Here is a 5000-nt window from a genome sequence, read left to right on the forward strand (position 1 = left end):
CTTTTCGGGAATAGTGTACTATTTCGGTTTTTACTCTAAGTCCCTCAGGGGCATAGGGTGCTATACTCTGATGGTCAGATCACCTCCAGGCCCCAGGGGAGTGCTTTTCAGGGGTCAAACAGTGCACTGATGATGGGGGATTATTTCATTTTGCTCATTTTGGTGTTTTTTTTTTTTTTTTTTTTTTTTTTTCACATTTTAACCCATTTTAACCCATTTTGCTCACCCCGCACTCTGCCGCATATGAGGCCGGGGAAGGGCCACTCTGGCTGGGCATGGCCTCCGCTGAGCACCCCCTGGAGCCACTGGAGCCCCCGGAGGCCCTCCAGAGCCACCCCCCACTGTCCCCAGACTCACCCGGGGGAAGGGCCACTCTGGCTGGGCATGGTCTCCACCAAGCAGCCCCTGGAGCCCCCGGAGCACCTCCAGAGCCACCCCCCACTCTCCCCAGACTCTGCCCGGGGAAGGGCCACTCTGGCTGGGCATGGCCTCCACCGAGCACCCCCTGGAACCCCTGGAACCCCCGGAGGCCCTCCAGAGCCACCCCCCACTCTCCCCAGACTCACCCCGGGGAAGGGCCACTCTGGCTGGGCATGGTCTCCACCAAGCACCCCCTGGAGCCCCCGGAGCACCCCCAGAGCCACCCCCCACTCTCCCCAGACTCACCCCGGGGAAGGGACACTCTGGCTGGGCATGGTCTCCACCAAGCACCCCCTGGAGCCCCCGGAGCACCTCCAGAGCCACCCCCCACTCCTCCAGACTCACCCCGGGGAAGGGACACTCTGCCTGGGCATGGCCCCCACTGAGCACCCCCTGGAACCCCTGGAGCCCCCGGAGCACCTCCAGAGCCACCCCCCACTCTCCCCAGACTCTGCCCGGGGAAGGGCCACTCTGGCTGGGCATGGTCTCCACCAAGCACCCCCTGGAGCCCCCGGAGCACCCCCAGAGCCACCCCCCACTCTCCCCAGACTCACCCCGGGGAAGGGCCACTCTGGCTGGGCATGGCCTCCGCCGAGCACCCCCTGGAGCCCCCGGAGCACCCCCAGAGCCACCCCCCACTCACCCCAGACTCACCCCGGGGAAGGGACACTCTGGCTGGGCATGGCCTCCACCAAGCACCCCCTGGAGCCCCTGGAACCCCCGGAGGCCCTCCAGAGCCACCCCCCACTCTCCCCAGACTCACCCCGGGGGAGGGCCACTCTGGCTGGGCATGGTCTCCACCAAGCACCCCCTGGAGCCCCCGGAGCACCTCCAGAGCCACCCCCCACTCCTCCAGACTCACCCCGGGGAAGGGACACTCTGGCTGGGCATGGCCCCCACCGAGCACCCCCTGGAGCCCCTGGAGCCCCCGGAGCACCTCCAGGGCCACCCCCCACTCCTCCAGACTCACCCCGGGGAAGGGACACTCTGGCTGGGCATGGTCTCCACCAAGCACCCCCTGGAGCCCCCGGAGCACCCCCAGAGCCACCCCCCACTCTCCCCAGACTCACCCCGGGGAAGGGACACTCTGGCTGGGCATGGCCTCCGCCGACCACCCCCTGGAGCCCCCGGAGCACCCCCAGAGCCACCCCCCACTCACCCCAGACTCACCCCGGGGAAGGGACACTCTGGCTGGGCATGGCCTCCACCAAGCACCCCCTGGAGCCCCTGGAACCCCCGGAGGCCCTCCAGAGCCACCCCCCACTCTCCCCAGACTCACCCCGGGGGAGGGCCACTCTGGCTGGGCATGGTCTCCACCAAGCACCCCCTGGAGCCCCCGGAGCACCTCCAGAGCCACCCCCCACTCCTCCAGACTCACCCCGGGGAAGGGACACTCTGGCTGGGCATGGCCTCCACCAAGCACCCCCTGGAGCCCCTGGAACCCCCGGAGGCCCTCCAGAGCCACCCCCCACTCTCCCCAGACTCACCCCGGGGGAGGGCCACTCTGGCTGGGCATGGTCTCCACCAAGCACCCCCTGGAGCCCCCGGAGCACCTCCAGAGCCACCCCCCACTCCTCCAGACTCACCCCGGGGAAGGGACACTCTGGCTGGGCATGGCCCCCACCGAGCACCCCCTGGAGCCCCTGGAGCCCCCGGAGCACCTCCAGGGCCACCCCCCACTCCTCCAGACTCACCCCGGGGAAGGGACACTCTGGCTGGGCATGGCCTCCGCCGAGCACCCCCTGGAGCCCCCGGAGCACCCCCAGAGCCACCCCCCACTCTCCTCCAGACTCACCCCGGGGAAGGGACACTCTGGCTGGGCATGGCCTCCGCCGACCACCCCCTGGAACCCCTGGAGCCCCCGGAGCACCTCCAGAGCCACCCCCCACTCTCCCCAGACTCTGCCCGGGGAAGGGACACTCTGGCCGGGCATGGCCTCCGCCGAGCACCCCCTGGAACCCCCGGAGGCCCTCCAGGGCCACCCCCCACTGTCCCCAGACTCACCCGGGGGAAGGGCCACTCTGGCTGGGCATGGTCTCCACCAAGCAGCCCCTGGAGCCCCCGGAGCACCTCCAGAGCCACCCCCCACTCTCCCCAGACTCTGCCCGGGGAAGGGCCACTCTGGCTGGGCATGGCCTCCACCGAGCACCCCCTGGAACCCCTGGAACCCCTGGAACCCCCGGAGGCCCTCCAGAGCCACCCCCCACTCTCCCCAGACTCACCCCGGGGAAGGGCCACTCTGGCTGGGCATGGTCTCCACCAAGCACCCCCTGGAGCCCCCGGAGCACCCCCAGAGCCACCCCCCACTCTCCCCAGACTCACCCCGGGGAAGGGACACTCTGGCTGGGCATGGTCTCCACCAAGCACCCCCTGGAGCCCCCGGAGCACCTCCAGAGCCACCCCCCACTCCTCCAGACTCACCCCGGGGAAGGGACACTCTGGCTGGGCATGGCCTCCGCCGAGCACCCCCTGGAGCCCCTGGAGCCCCCGGAGCACCTCCAGGGCCACCCCCCACTCCTCCAGACTCACCCCGGGGAAGGGCCACTCTGGCTGGGCATGGCCTCCGCCGACCACCCCCTGGAACCCCTGGAGCCCCCGGAGCACCTCCAGAGCCACCCCCCACTCCTCCAGACTCTGCCCGGGGAAGGGCCACTCTGGCTGGGCATGGCCTCCACTGAGCACCCCCTGGAGCCCCCGGAGCACCTCCAGAGCCACCCCCCACTCCTCCAGACTCACCCCGGGGAAGGGACACTCTGGCTGGGCATGGCCCCCACCGAGCACCCCCTGGAGCCCCTGGAGCCCCCGGAGCACCTCCAGGGCCACCCCCCACTCCTCCAGACTCACCCCGGGGAAGGGACACTCTGGCTGGGCATGGTCTCCACCAAGCACCCCCTGGAGCCCCCGGAGCACCCCCAGAGCCACCCCCCACTCTCCCCAGACTCACCCCGGGGAAGGGACACTCTGGCTGGGCATGGCCTCCGCCGACCACCCCCTGGAGCCCCCGGAGCACCCCCAGAGCCACCCCCCACTCACCCCAGACTCACCCCGGGGAAGGGACACTCTGGCTGGGCATGGCCTCCACCAAGCACCCCCTGGAGCCCCTGGAACCCCCGGAGGCCCTCCAGAGCCACCCCCCACTCTCCCCAGACTCACCCCGGGGGAGGGCCACTCTGGCTGGGCATGGTCTCCACCAAGCACCCCCTGGAGCCCCCGGAGCACCTCCAGAGCCACCCCCCACTCCTCCAGACTCACCCCGGGGAAGGGACACTCTGGCTGGGCATGGCCTCCACCAAGCACCCCCTGGAGCCCCTGGAACCCCCGGAGGCCCTCCAGAGCCACCCCCCACTCTCCCCAGACTCACCCCGGGGGAGGGCCACTCTGGCTGGGCATGGTCTCCACCAAGCACCCCCTGGAGCCCCCGGAGCACCTCCAGAGCCACCCCCCACTCCTCCAGACTCACCCCGGGGAAGGGACACTCTGGCTGGGCATGGCCCCCACCGAGCACCCCCTGGAGCCCCTGGAGCCCCCGGAGCACCTCCAGGGCCACCCCCCACTCCTCCAGACTCACCCCGGGGAAGGGACACTCTGGCTGGGCATGGCCTCCGCCGAGCACCCCCTGGAGCCCCCGGAGCACCCCCAGAGCCACCCCCCACTCTCCTCCAGACTCACCCCGGGGAAGGGACACTCTGGCTGGGCATGGCCTCCGCCGACCACCCCCTGGAACCCCTGGAGCCCCCGGAGCACCTCCAGAGCCACCCCCCACTCTCCCCAGACTCTGCCCGGGGAAGGGACACTCTGGCCGGGCATGGCCTCCGCCGAGCACCCCCTGGAACCCCCGGAGGCCCTCCAGGGCCACCCCCCACTGTCCCCAGACTCACCCGGGGGAAGGGCCACTCTGGCTGGGCATGGTCTCCACCAAGCAGCCCCTGGAGCCCCCGGAGCACCTCCAGAGCCACCCCCCACTCTCCCCAGACTCTGCCCGGGGAAGGGCCACTCTGGCTGGGCATGGCCTCCACCGAGCACCCCCTGGAACCCCTGGAACCCCTGGAACCCCCGGAGGCCCTCCAGAGCCACCCCCCACTCTCCCCAGACTCACCCCGGGGAAGGGCCACTCTGGCTGGGCATGGTCTCCACCAAGCACCCCCTGGAGCCCCCGGAGCACCCCCAGAGCCACCCCCCACTCTCCCCAGACTCACCCCGGGGAAGGGACACTCTGGCTGGGCATGGTCTCCACCAAGCACCCCCTGGAGCCCCCGGAGCACCTCCAGAGCCACCCCCCACTCCTCCAGACTCACCCCGGGGAAGGGACACTCTGGCTGGGCATGGCCTCCGCCGAGCACCCCCTGGAGCCCCTGGAGCCCCCGGAGCACCTCCAGGGCCACCCCCCACTCCTCCAGACTCACCCCGGGGAAGGGACACTCTGGCTGGGCATGGCCTCCGCCGAGCACCCCCTGGAGCCCCCGGAGCACCCCCAGAGCCACCCCCCACTCTCCCCAGACTCACCCCGGGGAAGGGCCACTCTGGCTGGGCATGGCCTCCACCAAGCACCCCCTGGAGCCCCTGGAACCCCCGGAGGCCCT

Source organism: Eucyclogobius newberryi, unplaced genomic scaffold, assembly GCF_026437365.1.
Source record: "Eucyclogobius newberryi isolate DKJ021-1_F unplaced genomic scaffold, fEucNew1.0.hap1 SCAF_79, whole genome shotgun sequence".
Lineage (NCBI taxonomy): Eukaryota > Metazoa > Chordata > Actinopteri > Gobiiformes > Gobiidae > Eucyclogobius > Eucyclogobius newberryi.